Source organism: Hippopotamus amphibius, chromosome 1, assembly GCF_030028045.1.
Source record: "Hippopotamus amphibius kiboko isolate mHipAmp2 chromosome 1, mHipAmp2.hap2, whole genome shotgun sequence".
Taxonomy (NCBI): domain Eukaryota; kingdom Metazoa; phylum Chordata; class Mammalia; order Artiodactyla; family Hippopotamidae; genus Hippopotamus; species Hippopotamus amphibius.
In genome coordinates, this window is record NC_080186.1 from 73,791,528 (window position 1) to 73,817,305 (window position 25,778).

The window sequence follows — 25,778 nt, forward strand, 5'->3', positions numbered from 1 at the left end:
TGCTATAAACTGCATCCACTAGAAAAAGCCTATAGAATATCCACACAATTATAACGGAACTGAAAAATTCCACAGAAGACACTCAACTACTGTATATAGCTCCATCTCTGGCAGGGTCTTGGGATTTGAAATTAAGAAGAGAAAAGGGAGAAAGTTATAACTATGAGAGTAAGTCAAAAATTATCTGCACTCTAGCTGTAGAATTTTTACAGCCAGGGTGCAGATAATTTTTGACTCACCCTTGTATAAGACCAGAAGCTACTGTACCTGGAATTAGCTGGTTTTCAACTGCATTAGTGAAGAGAGTTCAATTACCTAGCCTTGATGTGTTTGTTATTTTCTCTCTTTTGTTCTGTTATTAGAAAATTATTTCAGACATAGCCATCATTGCCATATTGTTATTCTGGTGTAATGCTTTCATGTATGAAATCACCATTTCAATATTTTTTACATTTTTTTATGCTACCAAATTCAGCTTTCTTTAATCTTTTATACTTTACCACTTATGTAAAGCCTGTAATATATTCTAATTTTTTCTGGATGTTTCACAACTATCTTTGGGTAAAGGCATTAAGGATTTGATTAGCTTATTATGAACTGTGTGTCCTGTCCTTCTGGATAGGAACAAGAGGCTCTTCAGAATCTCAGTGGCTATATCCACAGTTCCTGAGAGTCCTGACACCAACTCAGGGGCACAGCCTGCAGGTTTATCTGCTTCCTTCATATTGACCCAGAGCAAGGCGATTTTGTTGCCTGCCTTGTTGTTTTATTAAAAAAAATAAAATTCTTGTCTACCACGAGCACCCTAGGCCAATACTTAATAAGAAATACAATCTAGGGCAGCAAATATTTATTGTAAGATAATAGTGACAAACACTAAGCTTTGGAACCAAAGAGATAGTAAAGGAAGCTCCTTCCCTCAATGAACTAAGACATCCAGCATGAAAAACTATATATATAATGCTAGGCAGACAACCTTTAAATTTTTTTCAGCCCTAGGATTCTATGGTTCTATTAAGAATAAAGGATGAATGAGTAACTTTAAATGTTGCAGCAGAACAGATTAAATTCATTCCAGTATTAACAAAGGAATTGTGGTGTCTATTCTCAGTACAGGAGAAGCGGAGAGAAGGAAAGAAGGTATCAATCCCTCTCTGTTTCAAGGGAGAGTACAATGAGCCTTCTCAGGCCTGGTGGGCCCACCAGGCCCTGAATGATCTACCTCAACACTTTATTACTGTGTCTGGCATCCCTAGGCACCCTAGCAATCTTTTCTCTAAGAAACATTGAGTTAAGTTCTGCTCCTGAAGCAGATGTGTCCCTGTCACAGCACTTGCCTCACTCTCCCCACCTTACTGTAAGCTCCTAAAGGGCAGGGATGTTGGAATTAATCATCACATAAGTAAAGCCCTCTTATTAGACAGAATGGATATGCTTGTGTACTGAGAAGACAGTAATTCAGGACTCTGAATAACTTTGTTGTGTTTCTACAGTGTCTCCTTAACTCTATCTCCTTATTCTCTCCCTAAAATATATCTAGGTGTACATCCTAGATACATTTTAGAAGTCCTTCCCAAGAGTCCTGGCAGAAGAGGGGAAGGATATGGGGCCAAGAGCATTCTAGCATAGCAAGCCATTTAGATTGATTCCTCAATTAAAAATCCACTTTAAATCTATACTATCATCAAACAAATGAATATTACAGTGAGGCACAGACCAGTGCAGACCCAACATTATTTCTGTAGACCAATGTTTAATTTACAAATTGTATATAGTTCAGTGGTGAAGAACATGAGCTCTGGAGTCAGACAGATCTGAATACAGGTTTGTCTCTGCACTTCTGGCTATGTGAACTTGGTCAAAGAATTTAGTCTTTTTATGCTCAGTTTTTCAATTGATAAAATGGTGGTACCATAACAAATACCTTAGGGAGTTTTGGGGAAGAGAGGTGGAAGCGGGGAGGGACCCTCTGGGATCAGAGGATCAGGGGAGGAGCAGAAGGCATTTCCGCTGCCCACTGGCCCGGGAAGCCTGCTGGGCTCCCACGCCTGGTCTCCAACTTTCCAGAGTCCCCTCCCAGATGCGTTGGTCTCAGGGACTTTGGAGCATGGCAGGGGAAGAGGAAGAGAGGCAGACGGGTGGTGGGACGTTCCAGGAGCAAAGGACCAGGGGAGGTGCAGAGGACCTTTCCCCTGCCCACTTGGGCCCAGTGGGCCTGCTGGGCTACCGACTCTGGTCCCTCGGTCTCTCCAGCTGAGTGGGTCATACAGGCATGGGAGGGAGGGAGGAGAGGAGAAGAGGAATAGAGGCAGACAGCGGTGGGGGGGACCTTGCAGGACTGGAGGATCAGGGGAGACACTGTGGGAAATCTCCCAACCCACTTGGCACCAGGAGGCCTGTTGCACCCCCAGGCCTGGTTTTCAGTCCTCCAGGGGCCCCCCTAGGTCTCACTAGTCCTAGGAGTGTAGAAGGAAAGCAGGGGAGAAGAGGAGAGGCGGGCAGGGGAGGGGGCCTTCTGGGATTGGAGGATCAAGGGAGGCGGAGAGGGTATTTCCCCTGCCCACTAGCTCTGGGAAGCCTGCTAGGCACACGGACCTGGTCTTTCACACTCCAGGGCCCCCTCCAGCTGCTTGGGACCTAGGAGAGTGGGGGGTGGGGGAGAGGAAGAGAGGCAGACAGGGACCCTACAAGACTGGGAGATCTGGGGAAGTGCCACAGGCGTTACCCTAGCCCAGTTGGCTCTGGAAAGACTGTTGGTGTCAGAGTCTGATCTCCTGCCCTCCAGTGACCTCTGCCACTGTAAGGGTCCTAGGGGAATAGAAGGGAGGGGGTGAGGAAGAAGAGAACCCAAGGGGGAGGGACCCTCCGAGACTGGAGGACTAGGGGAGGTGCCTAGCATTTCTCCCACCAGATCAGGGCCAGGGAGCCTGCTGGGTACCTCGACCTGGTCCTTTGTCCCCATGACCAGAGGCATTCCTGGGCCCCTCTGCCTCACAGGGCCCAAGCCCCATTCCCCACCACCCTCAGGGCCTTTTCTAAGCATAGGCCCTGACCATTGCCTAACCTCCCCCACACCTTGTCTAAGCCCTGCCCCACAGCCAAGGCCTTCTCTGGCTTTTTTTTCTCTTTTTCTTTATGTTTCTTCCCACCTCCTCACTTAAGATATTGCAGTTGTTTTACCTTCCAGTTGTTGCTCCATCTTTTTTTTTTAATTTTTTCTAACACATCTGTTAGTTTCCTATTATCGTATTTTTTATCTTGCTATTGTTCTGCTGTTCTCCTATTTTTTTTTTAATTTTTTCATTTTCCTGTTCCACACGGCTTGTGGGATCTTGATTTACAAGCCCAGGGTGAGGCCTGAGCTCCTGAGGTGGGAGCTCTGAGTCCAAAATATTGGACAAACAGGGAAACTCAGTTCCCAGGGAATATTCATCAGAGGGAGGTCTCCCAGAGGTTCTCACCTCAATACCAATACCCAGCTATACTCAACAGCCTACAAACCACAGTGCTTGAAACCTCAGGCCAAACACCCAGTGGGACAGGAACACAATCCTGCCCATCCAAACTGGGGGCAAAATGAGACAAGAAAAAATATGTCACAGGTGAAGGAACAAGGTAAAAATACACAAGACCAAATATATGAAGAGGAAATAGGAACATTGCCTGAAAAAGAATTCAGAGTAATAATAGTAAAGATGATACAAAATTTCGATAACAAAATAGAGAAAATACAAGAAACAGTTAATAAGGTCTCAGAAGAACTAAAGAGCAATCAATCAGTAACGCACAATAAATAACCAAAATTAAAAATACTCTAGATGGTATAAACAGCAAAATAACTGAGGCAGAAGAACGAATAAGTGAGTTGGAAGATAGAATGGGAGAAATAACTGCCACAGAGCAGGAAAGAGAAAAAAGAATAAAAAGAATGGAAGACAGTCTCAGAGACCCTGGCGACAACATTAAGCACAACAACATTCGAATCGTAGGCATCCCAGAAGAAGAAGGAAAAAAGAAAGGGTCTGAGAAAATATTTGAAGAGGTTACAGTGGAAAACTTCCCCACATGGGAAAGGAAATAATTAACCAAGTCCAAGAAGCACACAGGGTCCCATACAGAATAAACCCAAGGAGAAATACACCAAGGCACATATCAATCAAACTAACTAAAGTTAAACACAAAGAAAAAATATTAAAAGCAGCAAGAGAAAAGCAATAAATAACATATAAGGAAAACCCATAAAGACAACAGCTGACCTTTCTGCAGAAACTCTGCAGGCCAGAAGGCAGTGGCAAGATATACTGAAAGTCCTGAAAGAGAAAAATCTACAGCCAAGAATGCTCTACCCAGCAAGAATCTCATTCAGATTCGAAAGAGAAATCAAAAGCTTTACAGACAAGCAAAAGTTAGGAGAATTCAGCACCACCAAACCAGCCTTACAACAATTTCTTAAGGAACTTTTCGAAGAAGGAAACACAAGAGAAAGAAAAGACCTACAAAAACAAATCCAAAACAATTAAGAAAATGGCAATAGGAACACACATGTCAATAATCACCTTAAATGTAAATGGATTAAATGCTCCAACCAAAAGACACAGACAGGCTGAATGGATACAAAAACAAGACCCTTCTATATGCTGCCTACAAGAAACCCACTTCAGACCAAGGGATACATATAGACTGAAAGTAAAGAGATGGAAAAAGATATTCCATGCAAATGGAAGTCAAAAGAAAGCTGGAGTAGCAATACTCATATCAGACACATTAGACTTGAAAGTAAAGACTATTACAAGAGACAAGGAAGGACACTACATAATGATCAAGGGATCATCCAAGAAGAACATATAACAATTGTAAATATCTATGCCCTCAACATAGGAGCACCTCAATACATAAGGCAAATGCTAACAGCCATAAAAGGGGAGATCAATAGTAACACAATAATACTAGGAGACTTGAACACCCCACTTACATCAAAGGACAGATCATCCAAACAGACAATAAATAAGGACACACAAGCTTTAAATGACACATTAGACCATCTTGACTCAATTGATATTTATAGGACATTCCATCCCAAAACGACAGAATACACTTTCTTTTCAGGTGCACATGGATCATTTTCCAGGATAGATCACATCTTGGGTCACAAATCAAGCCTCAGTAAATTCAAGAAAATTGAAATCATATCAAGCATCTTCTCTGCCACAACGGCGTGAGACTAGATATCAATTACAGGAAAAAAAAGTGCAAAAAGTACAACCACGTGGAGGCTAAACAATACGCTATTAAACAATCATGAAATCACAAAAGAAATCAAAGAGGATATCAAAACATATCTAGAAACAAATGACAATGAAAACACAACAACCCAAAACCTATGGGATGCAGCAAAAGCAGTTCTAAGAGGGAAGTTTATAGCAATATAGTCCTACTTCAAGAAACAAGAAAAATGTTGAATAAACAGCTTAACCTTACACCTAAAACAATTAGAGAAAGAAGAACAAAGAAACCCCAAAGTGAGCAGAAGGAAAAAAACCATAAAAATCAGATCAGAAAAAAAGATCGAATCAGAAATAAATGAAAAAGAAATGAAAGAAACAATAGCAAAGATCAATGAAACTAAAAGCTGGTTCATTGAGAAGATAAACAAAATTGATAAACCATTAGCCAGATTCATCAAGAAAAAAAGGGAGAAGACACAAATCAACAGAATTAGAAATGAAAAAGGAGAAGTAACAACGGACACCTCAGAAATACAAAAGATCATGAGAAACTACTACAAGCAACTATATGCCAATAAATTGGATACCCTAGAAGAAATGGATAAATTCATAGAAAAATACAATCTTCCAAGACTGAACCAGGAAGAAATAGAAAATATGAACAGACCAATCACAAGTATGGAAATTGAGACTGTGATTAAAAATCTCCCAATAAACAAAAGCCCAAGGCCAGATGGCTTCACAGGCAAAATCTATCAAACATTTAGATAAGAGCTAACACCTATCCTTCTCAAACTCTTCCAAAATATAGCAGAAGGAGGAACACTCCCAAACTCATTCTTCGAGGCCACCATCACCCTGATACCAAAACCAGGCAAAGGTGTCACAAAAAAAGAAAATTACAGACCAATATCACTGATGAATATAGATGCAAAAATTCTCAACAAAATACTAGCTAACAGAATCCAACAGCACATTAAAAAGATCATACACCATGATCAAGTGGGGTTTATGTCTGGGATACAAGGATTCTTTAATATATGCAAATCAATCAATGTGATACATCATATCAACAAATTGAAGGATAAAAACCATATGATCATCTCAACAGATGCAGAAAAAGCTTTTGAAAAATTCAACATCCATTTATGATAAAAGCTCTCCAGAAAATGGGCATAGAAGGAAATTACCTCAACATAATAAAAGCCATATATGAGAAACCAAGTCAACATCGTTCTAAATGGTGAAAAACTGAAAGAATTCCCTCTAAGAACAGGAACAAGACAAGGGTGTCCACTCTCACCACTATTATTCAACATCGTTTTGCAAGTTTTAGCCACAGCAATCAGAGAAGAAAAAGAAATAAAAAGAATCCAAATTGGAAAAGAAGAAGTAAAATTGTCACTCTTTGCAGATGACATGATATTATGCATAGAAAACCCTAAAGACTTTACCAGAAAATTGCTAGCACTAATCTATGAATTTAGTAAAGTAGCAGGATACAAAATTAATGCACAGAAATCTCTTGCATTCCTATACACTAACAATGGAAAAACAGAAAGAGAAATTAAGGAAACTCTCCCATTTAGCATTGCAACAAAAAGAAAAAAATACCTAGGAATAAACCTGCCTAAGAAGGCAAAAGATCTGTATGCAGAAAACTATAAGACACTGATGAAAGAAATTTAAGATGACACAAACAGATGGAGGGACATACCATGTTCCTGGATTGGAAGAATCAACATCGTGAAAATGACTGTACTACCCAAAGCATTTTACAGATTCAATGCAATCCCAATCAAATTACCAATGGCATTTTTCACAGAACTAGAAAAAGAAATCTTACGATCTGTATGGAAACGCAAAAGACCCTGAATAGCCAAAGCAATCTTGAGAAGGAAAAATGGAGTTGGTGGAATCAGGCTTCCTGACTTCAAACTCTACTACAAGGCCATAGTGATCAAGACAGTATGGTACTGGCACAAAAATAGAAAGGACGATCAATGGAACAGAATAGAGAACTCAGAGGTAAACCCATGCACATGTGGGCAGCTTATCTTTGACAAAGGAGGCACGAATATACAATGGAAAAAGACAGCCTCTTCAATAAGTGGTGCTGGGAAAATTCGACAGCTACATGTAAAAGAATGAAATTAGAACACTTCCTAACACCATACACAAAAATAAACTCCAAATGGATTAAAGACCTCAATGTAAGGCCAGACACTATAAAACTCCTAGAGGAAAACATAGGCAGAACACTCTATGACATACATCAAAGCAAGATCCTTTTTGACCCACCTCCTAGAATCATGGAAATAAAATCAAGAATAAACACATGGGACCTCATGAAACTTAAAAGCTTTTGCACAGGGAAAGAAACCATAAACAAGACTAGAAGGCAACCCTCAGAATGGGAAAAAATAGTTGCCTGTGAAACAACGGACAAAGGATTAACCTCCAAAATATACAAGCAGCTCATGAAGCTTAATACCAAAAAAGCAAATAACCCAATTCACAATTGGGTGGAAGACCTAAATAGACATTTCTCCAAAGAAGACATACAGATGGCCAACAAACATATGAAAAGATGCTCAACATCACTCATCATCAGAGAAATGCAAGTCAAAGCCACAACGAGGTATCACCTCACATCGCTCAGAATGGCCATCAACACAAAATCTGGAAACAACAAATGTTGGAGAGGGTGTGGGGAAAAGGGAACTCTCCTGCACTGTTGGTGGGAATGTAAGTGGTACAGCCACTATGGAAAACAATTTGGAGGTTCCTTAAAAAACTACAAATAGAACTACCATATGATCCAGTAATCCCACTCCTGGGCATATACCCAAAGAAAACCATAATCCCAAAAGAAACATGTACCGTAATGTTCATTGCAGCACTATTTACAATAGCCAGGACATGGAAGCAACCTAAATGCCCATCAACAAATGAATGGATAAAGAAGATGTGGCATATATATACAATGGAATATTACTCAGCTATAAAAAGGGATGAGATGGAGCTATATGTCATGAAGTGGATAGACCTAGAGTCTGTCATACAGAGTGAAGTAAGTCAGAAAGAGAAGGACAAATATTGTATGCTAACTCACATAAACGGAATCTAAAAATGGTACTGATGAACTCAGTGACAAGACAAGAACAAGGACACAGATGCAGAGAATGGACTGGAGAACTCAGGGTTTGGGGGTCGGGGGGTGAAGGGGAAGCTGAGACGAAGTGAGAGAGTAGCATAGACATATATATACTACCAACTGTTAAATAGATAGCCAGTGGGAAATTGCTGTATAACAAAAGGAGTTCATCTCGAGGATGGATGATGCCTTAGAGGACTGGGATGGGGAGGGAGGGAATACGGGGATATGTGTATAAAAACAGATGATTGAACTTAGTGTACCCCCAAAAAAATTAAAATAAAAATAAGTGGTGCTGGGAAAATTGGACAGCTACATGTCAAAGAATGAAATTAGAACACTTCCTAACACCATACACAAAAATAAACTCAAAATGGATTAAAGGCCTAAATGTAAAGCCAAACACTATAAAACTCCTAGAGGAAAAGGTAGGCAGAACACTCTATGACATACATCAAAGCAAGATCCTATTTGACCCACCTCTTAGAATCATGGAAATAAAATCAAGAATAAACAAATGGGACCTCATGAAACTTAAAAGCTTTTGCACAGTGGAAGAAACCATAAACAAGACAAGAAGGCAACCCTCAGAATGGGAGAAAATACTTGCCAACGAAGTAATGGACAAAGGATTAATCTCCAAAATATACAAGCAGCTCAGGCAGCTTAATACCAGAAAAGCAAACAACCCAATGCACAAATGGGCAGAAGACCTAAATAGACATTTCTCCAAAGAAGACATGCAAATGGCTAACAAACACATGAAAAGATGCTCAACATCACTAATCATTCGAGAAATGCAAGTTAAAGCCACCATGAGGTATCAGCTCACTGCAGTCAGAAGAGCCATCATCAAAACATCTAGAAACAATAAATGTTGGAGAGGGTGTGGAGAAAGGGGAACTCTCCTGCACTGTTGGTGGGAATGTAAGCTGGTACAGCCACTATGGAAAACAGTTTGGAGGCTCCTTAAAAAACTAAAATGGACTTCCTAGGTGGTGCAGTGGGTAAGAATCTGCCTGCCAATGCAGGGGACACAGGTTTGATCCCTGCCCCAGGAAGATACCACATGCCACGGAGCAACTAAGCCCGTGCGCCATAACTATTGAGCCTGTGCTCTAGAGCCCGTGAGCCACAACTATTGAGCCCATGTGCTGCAACTACTGAAGCCCACACGCCTGGAGCCCGTGCTCTGCAATGAGAGGCCACTGCAATGAGAAGCCCACGCACCAAAAGGAAGAGTAGCCCCCACTCACCGCAACTAGAGAAAGCCCGTGTGCAGCAATGAAGACCCAACACAGCCAATAAAATAAATAAATAAATTTATAAAAAAAAAAAAAGTGAAAAAACTAAAAATGGAACTACCGTATGATCCAGTAATCCCACTACTGGGCATATACCCAGAGAAAACCATAATCCAAAAAGAAACATGTACCGTAATGTTCATTGCAGCACTATTTACAATAGCCAGGACATGGAAGCAACCTAAATGCCCATCAACAGATGAGTGGATAAAGGAGATGTGGCACATATATACAATGGCATATTGCTCAGCCATAAAAAGGAACGAAATTGAACCATATGTAATGAGGTGGATAGACCTAGAGACTGTCATACAGAGTGAAGTAAGCCAGAAAGAGAAAAACAAATACTGTATGCTAACATATATATGGAATCTGAAGAAATGGTACTGATGAAACCAGTGCCAGGGCAAGAGCAGAGATGCAGATGTAAAGAATGGACTTGAGGACACAGGGCTGGGGTGGAGCGTGGGGGGTGAAGGGGAAGCTGGGACGAAGTGAGAGAGTATCATAGACATAGATACACTACCAAATGTAAAATAGAAAGCTAGTGGCAAGTTGCTGTATCACAAAGGGAGATCAACTCAATGATGGGTGATGTGTTAGAGGGCCAGGACAGGGAGGGTGAGGGGGAGTCACATGAGGGAGGGGATATGGGGATATACGTATAAATACAGCTCATTCACTTTGGTGTACCTCAAAAACTGATACAAATGTGTAAAGCAATTATATTCCAATAAAGAGCTTAAAAAAAAAAAAAAAGCAACTTTTTGGCCAACCCAATAAAATCATTATGACTCTTCCAAATGCCTAACTGGGATCATATATAGAAATAAAAATTCCAGAGTGTAAGCTCCATGATGTCAGGAATTGTGTTTATTTGATTCATTACCATATCCTTAGTAATAGGGGTTGACATGTACGTCTTTAAAAAATATTTGATGAATACTGATGAATAAATACTAACACTATGTACTTCAGCTATAATATAACAATTATAAAAAATGATAGAATGTAATCCATGTTAAAATACTAGCAGCAGTAAACATTTGACTAAAAAACCTAGAAATATTTAATGGTACTTGCTCCTCAGCCTTCCCCCCACACTAGTCTCTCTCAGGAAATCTTCATTCCTTGTTCCTGTACGGTATGTAGCAGACTAAAGGTGACCAGGTAATGAATGAGTAGAAAAGGACTGGTCCCTGGTCATGGTTTTTGCAGTCTCATTTGAACAGAGGCCTAGCCAATGAGATGGTCTCCTTGAGGAATTTGAACTAAAAGGACAAGGAAGAGAAAGTTACCTGTCATTTGGGTGCTTGAACTAAAGGTTCATCTAGAGTGTGGGCTGGAGTGGCCATTTCAGAGCCATATTGTATGAGGAAATAGAGACTCAGAGAAAGCTGGCTGGGAGTGAGAGATCAGAGTAGCTGTGCGGGGAGGAAAGGGGAAGCTACACAACAGAAAGACAAAGATGAGAAAGCGGCTGGCACTCAAGACTGTCTCAGTTCCCACTGACTCTGCAGCCTGGTTGTTTAGTCTGTCCTGGATGATCTTGAGACATCCTTGTGTCCTTAGGATAACCCTATTTTTACTTAAATTAGAGTAAGTTTATTTTCCTTCTAATGAGAGAGCGCAGACTCCTGGTCATCAATTGTATACTATGTACTTCACACACATAATCTGATTTAATAATCAGCACAATCTTATTACCCATTTACTTTAGCAAGAAAAAAATGAAGGTTCAGAAAAATTAACCAATTCACCCAAAGTTGAACGGCTATCAAATAAAAGATCTGAAATTTGAACGAAGGTCTGTCCAAGTCCAAAGCTAATGATTTTCAGCCTATTCTGAAAGAAGAGAATATAAGTACTATAGGAAATCATGAAAAACAGAGTCCTTTTTTTTAATTAATTAATTTATTTATTATTTTTTGGGGGGTACACCAAGTTCAATCATCTGTTTTTATACACATATTTCCATATTCCCTTCCTCCCTCAACTCCCCCCCAGAGTCCTTTTGATTAGAGTATACAGATAAAGCTTGATTAAGGGAGGAAGGACTTGAGCAGATTTTAATAGATGAGTAGAACTGAGAAGGATGTAGAATATTTTGGAGTAGTGATGGGATGCTATTCTAGGTATAGGTACAACATGACCAACATCATGAGGACAATGAGAACCTCAGGCAAGACTGGAGAGACAAAGTTTGGCATCAGTGAGAAGAGGCTTCATTTTGGAGGATGGTGTGAAATCAAATTAGATAGTTTATACTTGTCAAACCTAAATTCTTGACCTTGTATATTTAATAATGCTAGATGATTGCTAAATATTTCTGAGCCTTTAGTAGAATGTGTAAATGGCCTTCTTCCTGTAATTTAAGAGTTGGGACTCTAAGCAAATAAGTTATTTTAGATGCAAACAAAGACTACCCCTCAGAACTCTTATGTCTCTTGCCATGCTCATTTCCCAATCTCCCTTCCAAAAAAAGAAATCTTCCTGACTCTAGGGAAACCACGACATTTCCAAATTTGGAACCACTGATAACATCACTATAAAAGTAAATGCATTGACTTGCCCTCTGGTCACAAGATACATTCAGCTGTTACACTCAAGTACAGGTAGGTAGTTTATCCATATAGCTGAAGTACATTTTAAAAATTATTAACAAAAATGAAAGAAAGTTAAAAAAAAAATCTAACTCTAAAATTCACTAAAAAAAAGTGTACCCACAGTAATCAAATCCCCTGGGGGAATATCACATTATTACTCTCCTTAAAAAATTCCATTACTTTTTCAATAGCTTCTATTTCCTTGCCAACCACTCATCATTAATCCATTGCATTCTGGCTTATCAGAATGTAACAGAATGGGTGTCTTAAACAACAGAAATTTATTTTCTCACAGTTCTAGAGGCTAGACATCCAAGGTCAAGGTGTCAACAAGGTTGGTTTCTTCTGAGGCCTCTGTCTTTGGCTTGCACGTGGCTATCTCCTCATTGTGTCCTCTCATGGTTTTTGGTCTTTCTTCTGTGTGTTCACATCCCTGGTGTCACTTTTTGTGTGTCTAAATTTTCTCTTCCTATAAGGACACCAGCCAAATTGGATTAGGGCCTATCTTAACGGCCTCATTTTAACTTAATCACCTCTTTAAAGGCCCTTTTTCCAAATACAGTCTCATTCTGAGGTATTGGGTATAAGGGCTTCAACATACAAACTTTGAGGAGACACATGAAGCCCATAACACTGTAGCTTCCTAATCAATAACCCCAAATATCTTTTTGTATTTTCACCATCCTTAAATTCTCGGTGGCATTTAATCATGTTGTTTACTTCTTCAGAAATTTCCTCCCTTTCTTTGAGGAATACACTACAGCATCTCTCACCTTTGTGCCTTTCCACGTGCTAGTTTTTCTGCCCTCTTTACTTCCATTTCCAGTTGAACATCATTCTTTTGAGATTCTTTCCATGACCTCCCTAGTCACCTTGTATGTACCCTCTACTCTCCTATCATAGCAAAAATAATGACAAAAATAATTAAAAGAGAAGGAAGATCTAACATATATTGAGTAGTTTCTGTGTGCCCACCACTGTTCAAAGTCCCTGACATGTCTTAACTTTTTACAACAACTCAATAGGCACTATTATTATTTCCATGGTATAGATAATGATATTGAGGCATACATGGCTGCAGTTAATATCAGAATTTGTCACATTATATTATAACCACAATTATAACTGTCTGTTTCTCATACTAGATTTTAACCTCTGCAGAGGCAAAGGATCTGTTTTATTTATTGCTGTATTCCTGGTACCTAACGTGTCTTATTTGTAGCTGCCTAAAAACAGTTTTAGTCCCACTGAATCGATGTGAACTGAATTGTGACTGTGCTCTACTTGTTCTCCTCCTCCCTGTTTGGCAACTTCTCTTCCAAATGCTTTGTTGACTCCTTTTCCTCTTTGCATCCTGTAAATGCAGATATTTTTACCCTAGTAGTTCTTTATCCTTCTGTTTCTTTCTACATATACTCTTTCAAAAGTATTTCACTGTCAAATCCTCTGGCAGTGTCAAATATCATAGATATTCAAATCACCCCTGAATGTACATCTAGAGTTCTGACCGCTCTCCTAAAGGCAGGTGCCTTTCCACCTGCCTACATGCTAACTTTGGTGGGATGTCCTATTGCTTTTCAATGTCCAAAGTGAAATGATGATACTCTCTAAGGCAGCTTCTTGCATTTACTCCCGTTTATCTTCACGGCAGCAGTACTCTCTCACTCACCAACCAGCTGTTAGTTATATAAGTCCTTCCCTTGCAATACCTGTTCTGCTAATTCTCATTTTTGCTGTATCTGCTCAGGACCTCATTACCTCAAGTCCAGACTTTCACACTGACTTCCTAACTGGACTTCCTTCCTACATTTCCCTCTTAAAAAGGCTGCCAGATTCATCTTCCTAGAGCATCACTTTGATCATATCACACCTTCACTCAAACCCTTTAATGACTCTTGACTCAAATTATGGATAACTTCCTCAGCCTGACATCTAAAGCCTTCCTCATCAATTTTTTCTTTCCTTTATTCCTGCTCATTTGAACCTTTTTCATTCTCTATAGATCAGTCACACAGACCCACTTTTTGGTCACAGGATCCTCCCTACTTTCTCACTTCTGCTTCTCCTGCAGCCTAGAATAAACTCTACCCTTTCCCCCCAGTCTCCACACACCGATTTCTATCAAGCCTTCAAATCTCAAATGCAAGCCCCTCAGTGATATCAGCTGGATATGCTTTCTCCTTCCTTTCACATTTTGAACTGAAACACTTCTGGGTCACTGTCATGGCAAGAGATACTAAATTTTGCTCTACATTGTATTACATTTTCTTGCAAATTTACCTTTTCCCCCTATTTATTCTAGGCTCCTTAAGGGGAAGAGCTTTATCTTGCTCAACTACAGGACTGAGCACAATGCCTTGTACACGCAAGATACTCAAAATACATTTGTTAAATTCAGTTATCATAGAACTAGTGTAGGAAGCAAGAATCATCAGCTTTTGCAAAGGAGCTGACTTACTTTCTGTAATCTTACTTATACTAATCCTTATTAAAGAATCATAAACAATTAAACTATCACTCTTCTGGATCTTCCACTTACAGGAATGCTTCAGTATAGTTTGTTGTACTTTACATGTGTGAAGGAGCAGGAGAAGGGCCACAGCCACAAGTACTTTTTGAAGAGATTCTCTCACATAGGGAAGGTTTGTATTTTAATTTCCTCCATGGATTTCAGAATTAAACATCCAAAGTACGACACCTCTCAGATAGAAGTAGGCCATTTGCAGAAGACCCCTACAACAGGTGTCCCTGGAATACCCTGGTGTTTTGATTCAGTTCTATTTCTGAAAGATTGCCAAAAAACTCTGATACGAGTGACTACAAACAGCATAATGAGATTTAACATTTTTCTGTCTGGAAAAAATAGAAAAGATGTAAGCCAAGCTTCAACTGATTCTTCCAAAACAAAACAAACAAACAAACAAAAAAACCAAGAAAACAAAAAGGATTACTAAATATAAATGTTCTGCCTGAAGAGCTCCTTTGAGTAGCATTCATGGACACTGGCCCAAAGCAACTTGCTGACCCTCACACTCAAGACCTAACCTTCATCTCATTTCTGACTTTTCATCAGAATCATGAATGGTTATTCCAGGAGTTTGAAGCCTTCTTAATTCTCAAGTATGAAATAATTCCATAAGTATTAAAGGTTGACATCCAAGCCTCTATGGGCCTATATGATAAGGCCAGGTGAGAGGAGAACATGCCACTCACGCTTACCACCTGGGACATGCACAGCCCAAACCACCAGGCCTGCCCCTACTCCATGTAACTGGGTCCTCAGATATGCAGATCTATAACATGCTTGCTGTATCCATAGCCTTAGTTCCAAGCCATTTGTCATGATCCAACTCCCCTGTGATTTGTATTTCTACAAAATTAATAAGGGTTGTTAAGGCCTGGCTCACATGCTGATTGGCCAATAATCTTCTCCTCCTTGATATCTAGACATCCACGGCAGTCAGAGTCTTTGGAGGGTCTTACTCCCTCAGTATCCAGGGATCAAGATCAGGATTGGACAGGCTGCCTCAGAGGTACTGACTCTTCAAACTCAGACAGCTCTGGTAAGCACCCTTAAAATTCGATCATAAGTGTACTGACCAAATGCCTGATTGCCTTCAAATATATTCCTTGCCCTTCCTCTTGCCATGACCCATTTGAAGGGCTCCCTTGTATTCTGGCTTCCTGGTAAATTCATCAAATGGGAAGAATTAACAGAGAATTGGAGGGCAGCTGTAAAGGAAAAGGCAGAGTATTTATACGGCTTTCTTTCCTTCTTGTGGTTCTCTGGAAGCAGCCATGCCGCCATAATTCCGGCAGCCTTTCCCCTAATAGTCCAGCCCCTTCAAAGCAGCCTCCCCCAAGGCTCTAGTTCCAGCCAAATGATCTTAGGTTCTCTCACGGACATCCCAAGCCTAGATGTGGCCACGACTTTCTGCTTTGCAAATCTCTCACTGCCTCATTATCCATTCGCTTTCTCATTCATCTATGACCTCTACAACTCTTCTCTTGTCTTAGTTTTCTTTGGTTTGAAATATACAGGTGGTTTCTATTTTCCTACATAACTATGACTAATATAAGAAGTATTCCAGTGGTTTAAGATGTGATTAAATTACTGTAGGTGATGGCCTTACAGTGGAATGAGAGTATTAGATACTCCCAGATCTAAGATTCTTAAGCTGGGATGAACTTCCAAATAACCTGAAGAACTTTTTTGAAATCCAGATTCTTAGCTCTTATTTAAGGTCTCTGGAGAAGATACCTCAGACATATGTAATATTTTAAATTTCCACAGGTCAATCTGAGGTACACACGCTGGTTAAGAACCACTGTTCTAAGGTAACAATTAAAAAACAAAAAAAAAAACCTAACCTTTATCATGTTGACAGAATAGAAAAGAAAATCAAACTACTGTAATTACTTATATTAGTTACCTGCATTTGCCATCTGCCTTTACACATCCATTCCCTGCCCTTCAATGTTCTGCTCTGTGCCCAGGCAGGATGACTTCTATGAACTCATCATTTAGGCTCCCTTGCCCTCTGGATTCTGGTTTGGTTTGATTGATGGGAGATACTGGCTGGAGATCAGAAGATGATAAGAGAAAGAAGCTAGGGTATTTGTTCATCTCATGCTCTCCCTGCTTGGCCTTGATTCTGGTCATAGATGCACTCTATGGTCATCTTTCCTTTCTTTTGTGGCCCCAAACTATATTTGGGGTTTTATAACTCCATGAATTTCCCTTGCCCTTTCAGGCTTAGTGGTGGGAAAGAGCTTCCACTAGTCCCTGGGTATTTCACCATCCCTTGTGGGTTCTCTCATCTTTACCCCCGTCTGTAAACAGCTGCTTCATTAACCTCTGCTCCGTTAACCCCACTGAGTACATATTTTTTTCCTCATGGATTCTGGCAGAGATATAACTAATCTAGAAATCTTAATGAACATAATTTTAGATTGTTTTAAAAAATCAGAACCACTTTACAATATTATGAAAGAGTTAAAAATGCCAGTATCACAGGATGGTTCACTGTATCCTATTCTAAAGTGTATTTGGAAGGAATATTTGGTTCACAGTATAAGAAAATTTATTAATTAATATAAAATGTCCAAATGGGATCTCTACAATATTTCACTTACTTCTGATAATGTTTAAACAAAGCTTGTCTTCTGAGAGTTATTTTAATAATGGTGACAAAGAAATGTGTTGTCTGTCTGAGCTCATTTGTTAGAGTTCAAGCCATTCTGTTCCTTCCTTCCATGAATTGTATATTTTAGACCCATCCTGATCCACTTACGCTGCCCCACAACAACCTGCAGTTCCTCTGAAGCCTACCACCAACTTATCTGATCTCTCTTTCTCTCCACTATTTCTAACCCAAACTAATCTCCTCCTCACTTTCCAACAAGGTGCTTTACCAAGAACTATTCTGACTAGATGGAGAAAGAAATAAAAAGAAGGAACACAAGATAGAAGACATAGACAGATAATCACACAAAAAAAGGGAGATAGAGAATAGAAGATAAATACACTAGCCTGCAAGCATTTCATTGCAAATAGTTCTACTTGTCTAGAATTTCCAGACACAGCCCTTGCTGAACAACCTGCCAACTACAGGCGAAACCTGAAATCTTCAAAACCTCTGTATACCTTTCCAATGACCCTTCCCAAGTTAATGGCTATAAGTAGCTTCATGGGAGATGGAAAGAAGAAACACGGTAGAGGAAAAGAGAAAGATACATGTGATAATGTGACTAATCAGTAAGGGGCATATACAGATGATACTGAATTCAAAACAATTATAAAGAACAGGCATGAGTTTGGACCCTTCATTTGATTACCTGGTGCAACCCTTTTTCATCACATGTTGAATATTCTCATCCAAGTGTCACCAGCAGTTAAAATTTACTTGATATTCTATTTTGTTTCTTTGTCTAATCTGATTAGTAATTCCTTATAGTTTCTTACTGGATTCAAATATTTTCATGCTTGATTTTCTTGTTTTAAACATAATCATTTCAAGCCTATGTCTAATAATTTCCTTATCTGAATTCCTTTTTTATCTGTTTCTAAGGCCTGTGGTTTTTACTGGGTTTTGTTGCTTTTGTCTTGGGTGCTTACTTCTTTACTTTGAACTGCTTGTGGAAATTTTTGAGGGTTGGGATTAGAATGGGTTTCTTCCAAGAGGATTTCTATTTGCTCTACCAAGATGCCGAGACACTAGAAGTTTATAATCACTTAATTTATTTTTTCGCGAGAAGTTTTCTGGAAGCCACATAGGTGATAAAACTTTGTGCTGCAAACTCATATAGGGCCAATTCACTCTTCCAAATTCTCAGCAGCATATTTTTCCCATTCTGTTCAAAGACAAGGTTTGAGAGGGTTGATTAGCCTCACAGTTGCCTGGGAGGTAGTTATTACTATTTCATCATGTTGTTGAGAATGAAGACTTTGAGGGGGGTTCCCATTTTTACGTCAGTATGATTTCCAATTAGATTCCCCATCATGAGAAGCCCTGGGTTTTTCTCTTGTTCCCTGTACGCTATGAGGGCATATAAAGTCCAAGTTCATCCCATGTTGTAAATGTTCTCAAAATGAAAACCAGCTCTAGGCTCAGTTTACTTCTCTAAATGTCTGTTTTTACATGTCATCGATTTGAAAATTCACCACTCTTATCAGCGCCTCCATGCTCTTTAGATGTTTTGTATCCTTTCCCATGAGTTTTAGTTATTTTCAGTGGGATCCAAATACTTAGATTACCACAGTTCCAAAAACAGAAATACAGGAGGAGTATTTGCATAACTCTGGGCTCTGAGAAGACTTTTTAAATGAGTGTTTTGTTAAACAGTACACTGAATAACAAATCAATTTCTCTGAACGCAGTTGTATATTTAAAATAGAAAAAAAAACATTCTTCACAGAAGCATTTCTTATGTTGGGAAAAGCTAGGGATATGAAGTTCTAGACACAGCTTTATGAAGGAAGTCCTTTGGGGAGCCAGAAGAAAGTTATCCAAGAATACTGTTTCAAGGAGACAAAGTTCTGTATTCTGGATAATTAGCCCCTCGATATGCTTCATAATAAAAAGAATTTTGATTTAATAAGTTTAAGAAACTTTGCATACTATATTACACATACCATATTATCTTAGAGATTAATAAAACACATTACCAGGGACTTCCCTAGTGATTTTGTGGTTAAGACTCTGGGCTTCCACTGCAGGGGATGAGGGTTCAATCCCTGGTCAGAGAACAAAGATCCCGCATGCCATGTGGCCAAAAAACAAAACAAGACAAAACAGAACAAATAAGATAAAGACATTACCATAGGAAGACTGAAAAGAGTTCTGAAACAGAGAAATCTGATTTTGTGAAACTTATTTGAAGCTGAAATTCTTCCCTTTTCCTAGCATGCCATATAAAATATTCTGTGAACCTTGCCTTAGGATATGTTCTAGAATGTTATATGCTAAAGATGGAGAATTCTCATAACAAAACACATAATATCTCCCTTATATGATTTTTCTCAAATAATTTAGCAGCAGATGAATGTCAGAGAAATAAAGATTAAAAGTTTCTAACAAGACTCAGGATAGCAGGCATTCCATCCTACCTCATTCCTCCTTGAAACACCTTTTTCACTTACCTTCCTGAGAAGTATACTCCCCAGTTTTCCTTTGCCTTACAGGCTGATCATTACCAGACGTTACTGTTAGTTATTTCTCATCTAACCAATGTCCTAATTATCAGTCTTTAGATATCTTCTCTACTTACACGCTTGACAACGGTGATTTCATCCAGTCTTACAACTTAAATACTATGTTTATGCTGAGATTCCCAAATTTATATCTCCAATCCAGACTTCTCCTTTTAATCCCAACTTCATATATCCAGCTGTCCATTTGACATCTCCATTTGGGTGTCTCACACTCAACCTGCCCAAAGCTGAATTTCTGAACCGCATACCTGCTCCGCCTACACTCTGTGCTGTCTTGCTTAATGTCCTTTTTCCCAGGTACCAAAACCTTGAAGTCATCATATTTGATTTTTTTGTTTTTCTAACAATGCAAATCCAATCTGCCAATAAGTTCTATCGATTATACATTTAAAATATATCCAGAATAAACCACTTTCTCCTCCTCCAATGTTCCATTCCTTATTCAGGCCACCAACAACTCTTACCGAGATTATTACAAAGATCCCTCACTAATCTCCAAAATTCCATCCTTCCTTGCTCATTGCATTAGTCAGGCTTCTCCACAGAAACAAAACTAATAGGAAGCAGATTAGAGATAGAGATAGAGATAGAGATAGAGATAGAGATAGAGATAGAGATAGAGATAGAGATAGAGATAGATACAAAAACAGAGAAAAATTTATTGCAAAGAATTGATTCATGCAATTATGGAGGCTGGCAAGTCTCAAGATTTGCTTTCAGCAAGTTGAAGACCCAGGAGAGCCCATGGTATATTTTCAGTCCAAGTCCAAAAACCTGAAAACTAGGAGAGCCAGTGATGTAGTTCCAGTCTGAAGGTTGGCAGCCTGGAGATCCAGGAAGAGCTGATGCTTTAGTTTGGTTCCAAAGCAGGAGAGAAAACCCAATGCCCCTGTTCAAAGACAGCCAAGCATTAGAAATTTCGTTTTATTTGGAAGTGAGTCGGCCTTTTGATCTATTCAGGCTTTCAACCAATTGGATGTGGCCCACCCACATTAGGGAAGACCATCCACTTTACTCAGTCTATTGAATCAAATATCAAATTCATCCAAAAACACCTTTGCAGAGATACTCAGAATAACATTTGACCAGAGGGGCATCCATGGCCCATTTAAGTTGACACATAAAATTAACCATTATACCCACTATGATCAATGCTCATTATAACATAAATCATTCTGTTAAAACAAAATCCATATCTTGTCACTCTTCAGATTCTCCAATGACTTTCCATCTTCTTATGATGACTTATAAGACCCTCTCCAGTGTGTACCTGCTACTCTTCATTTCCTCTCTGATATCACTTCCTTCAACTTTTTCTTTTCCTCATTCAGCTGTTGACTATCTTTCTAGTTCCTCCAGCTCCCCACTCGGGGTCTTTGCACTTCTGTTCCCTCTGCCTGGATTGCTCTTCCTCTCAGATATGTGTCTGTCTCACTAACCCCTATCAAGTCTTTGCTTCAATATTATCTTCTTACTAAGCTCTTCCCTGGCCATGCTATCTAAAATTGAGCCTCTGTATCCCATACTCCCTATCCTTCCCACCCCCACCCACTTGAAATTTTTCCCCATTGTGTTTATCACCATTAAACTTATTATTGAATTTTATCATTTATTTTGTTTTCTTCTTTCTGTCATTGGAAGACACGCTCCATAAGCGCAGGGAATTTTGTCTGCTTTATGCACTGTCATATCCCTGGTGCCTAGAAAATTCCTGGAACGTAGAAAATGTTTAAGAAATATTTGTAAATGAATGCATGCTTTCCATCTTCATATATAATACATGAAGGTAATGTTTCATTGTAAAAAAATTTTTAAATCTGACATTTTTCTCACTTTAAATAATATTTCCTACCTGCAAACAGAGAGACTGCAAAAGTACCTGCAGGTTGAATTTCTCAAAAAGGAGCTCCTGCTCTGTTTGTGTTCTTAGATAAGTATTCAGTGAAAGCCTTGTAATTTTTTATAAGAAATGACTAGAAAATATTTCTCAGTTCAGCTGGAAAAGAGAACACTAAGTCTGGAATCTCAAAATATTTCTTATAGTGTCCAAGAGGCTTTGCCCATGTTAATTTTTCTCAATTCTTTAATTGCCATACAAACCACGATTCTCATTCACAAGGAGGCCATCCCTGAGGGAGAAGAAAGAAAAGGGAAAACTATAGAAGAAAGTTCTATGGTTACAAATACAATACCTTTCCTAGAACTTTCACATGTTTCTGTCTCTTTCTAAAATCAGCCACTACCAGTCACAATGTCAATAACAGTGAATTTCTGCTTCAGACATTGAGACAACATTCCTGCCTTTCCCTTTCTGGTTCCCAGTAAATATACAATCTTCTTTTCTACCATAAACCCACATAAGAAAGTTGACCCAAGTCACTGCATGAACGGGTTGCATACACTCAATTACAGGCTCTTCCTCAAAAGAGGTGTGAAATTAGAATCATGTCCTATTTTCTGAAGCCTATTTAATATTGATAGAATGCATGCAAAAAAAAAAAAAAGAAGGCTTTCTGAGCATAAAAGGGAATAGCATGGATTGTGTTACTGTTTTATGTTATTGTTATTTTATTTTATTGAGATCAGATTATCTAAATAAATTTAGAAACATAAACTTTTTTCATTCAAAAGGGAAACAGCTCTCTCGTCTAGACACTGATGCTCACCTATCATCACCTGGTAGTGCACATCTTGAAGGACATGACTCTGCATTGACACTATCACAGAAGGCATTTTTATCTTGCTCAACATTTTCTTAATCTGTCCATATAAAAAAATCTACTTGGGCCATCTAAATAGCTTTTTATTTTTTTCTGAATTGTCGAGATTTTCCGGCAACATTTTTTATAACTATTTGCCTAGATCAGAGAGTAATATTTCATACAGAAATGTTCAGAGTATAAGAAGAAATACTCTCTCTTCTCATGATAGAATAACTCTACATACATAGAGAAATATATTGGAGTTCCTGTGAACTTATTACTTTGGTAAGCAGTAGCTAATTTATTGTCAATATGCGGTCTCACAGTCTATTTCACCTAAATATCAGAACTCTCTAATCACCTGAATTTCTCCATTTCTACATATTTCCTTTCTGAGATGAATTGGTTTTCACTTTTTTAAAAAGGGATTTTATTTATAGTCATACAATGTTTACACAGCCTCAACCTTAGTTTACAACCCTAAAGCTTTTGGGGGCAGGGTTGTTGTATAAAGGTAGAAAATTCACTACCCACCAATGCATATTTCATATGCACGAATGATGGCCACAAAACACTATATAGGTGAGTACCTGAATTTGAGCCAGCAGGAGATGACAGACAATTTAAGTAAATGTCAAGGAAATCTAATCCCTGTGAAAAAACATTTCCATCAAGAACATAAATCACAGTAGAAGTTGATGGATCAGTCAATAGATGTTTCTAGACAGAAAAGGAACTCGTTGGGCAATTATTCCTTTATTCCCTTTCAGGAAGGTAATTCAGTGTGCCAGACCATATTGCGACTATGACCTGAATATCTCCCTCCTGATCCTTGATTCTAATGATTCATTCTGTTTAGTTCCATTACCTGCATACATGTCAAATTTGCTTTTGTATATGAAATTCCATGAAAAGTGCAGTTTATAATCATTGGCATTTGTCTCATCTTGCTTTTACAAGTAAAATAACTTAAATACTGATTATGTGACCGGGTCAGATTTTTATACTATGTGCTTGTATGGATATTTGAAGCTATATATACATTGTTATTAATAATTGTGATGAAGTAACAAGTATAGCATTCTTTTTTTTTTTAGCAGCCACAGGGCATGTGGAATCTCAGTTCCCCAATCAGGGATCAAACTCATGCCCCCTGCAATGGACGCACAGTCTTAACCACTGGATCACCAGGGAAGTCCCAAGCATAGCATTCTTAATGTTATCTTACATAAATTCTTTGGGATGAACTAATTTTTAAAACACTTTGTTCATTTACATCTTTTTTGAAACCCTTAGGACTTCAATGATTCATGTAAAAAATATGGTTACAGCATTGCTAAAGTGATTTTTCTAATTCTTGTACTAGTTCTTAAAATAGTACTTGCAAATTAACAAGAGCTACCATTGAGCAAGGGTGCACATCATGCTGGGAGCCTTTTGAGCTTTTTTGCACTCTCTCTAATGCTACCGAGGATCTTGCAAGATAAGTGTGAGTTCATTCCATTTTGCAAGTGGGCATGTTGCAAACGATTAAAATTGCTAACCAAAAGAAATTCATATTTTGAAGAATTTATTTTCTTTCTTTTCAGACTCCATCATTTGGATTCTGTATATTTTTATGATTTATTAATAAAACAGTTTATCCTTCCTTCAGTATATCTCTCCCTGCCTCAGATAACAATATCTTTGCAATTTTAGCTAACTAATATAGTAATAATTTTTTATTCATGTAGTGCTTTGCACATAGAGTGTATTCACAATAATAAGTAACATGTATTCATAAGTAATTATTGAGAAATTAAATGTCACATATGTTATCTTAGTTTTTCAGGCCATAACTGATATTTCATGATATGCTTCCTCCTATGATTTTTTACTTTTATTTTGGTATTTCTACTAGAAGCCAAGATCCTTTAAGTTATGTGGGATGCTTTTCCTCTTGGAGTTTTTTATGGGGAAAATGATATCATCTGTAAAGTTTATAGAATGTCTAAAATGAGCTTTAGAAAATTCAACCTGTCTCTGACCTTTGAGAATTTACAGTAGAAAGCAACATGACTCACTTTTTATTCACTGTACATATATCACTGAAATATGTAATCAGTTCATTTACCTCAGCACCACAACTATCTGTAACAGAGCTGAAAACTAAAAGCCAAAAACAAAAGGACACAAAAGAAAAACTCTATGGCCCATGTTCTCGGTCACAGTTCTCTAATTGTAGGAGAAACTTAGACTTTAGAGTCATTTTAATTTGACAGCAGACATAATTCTAACTAGCTTGCCTCATCCCCCTCACTGACCCATTTTCCTCTCCTCTCCCCAGTATATTCATTTGGGCTCTTTCTGTCTTACTTCCCTGCCTCTCTTGGCATCTGCAGTACCTCCGCCTAAACTCAGGTCTTCATTCTGTTTCTCCTGACCATGGTAACTACCTCCTCAGTGGCTCCAGTCTCATCCTCCCTCCCACAGGCTTCACCACGGGTGTGCTGCCATAAAGCTAATGGACTCATACCACCTTCCAACTTACACCTTTAAAGGATTCCCAATTACCTGAAGAACTGAGAAAGACCTCTTTAGCATGGCACATGACAAGTCCCTTAATTTGCTGGCTTCTGCTACCTAGAGACCCAGCGAAGGAAAGCAACTAAGGGAGCTGAGAGCCACTCATTAGGCTTGATCACAAGTATTGCCCAGTCAGAGGCTTTGCACATAGGTCTAATGTGGTGAGTGGCCTTCAGAGACTTCGGGATGTCCTTTTGGACTTTTGAGAAAGCAAAGAGTCAGTAGGATCAGGAAAAGCTATTCTCCCTTGGCCTAACATACTCCTTGAGTTGACAGAATTGATTAAATGTTTTTATTATTTTTAAAGTATATACTTCTAAGTGTAAATTCATGAGTTTTTTTTTTTTCAGTTCAATAACTTTCATTGATATAGTAGGAAAAAATATTGCACTATGAGTATTTTAAAAATTGTATTCTAATACCTAAGACTGGTATCTTGAGTTTTCTTAAGCTTTTATTGAAAATTTATTAACATTTTTATTTATTACATATGTTTTAATATAAG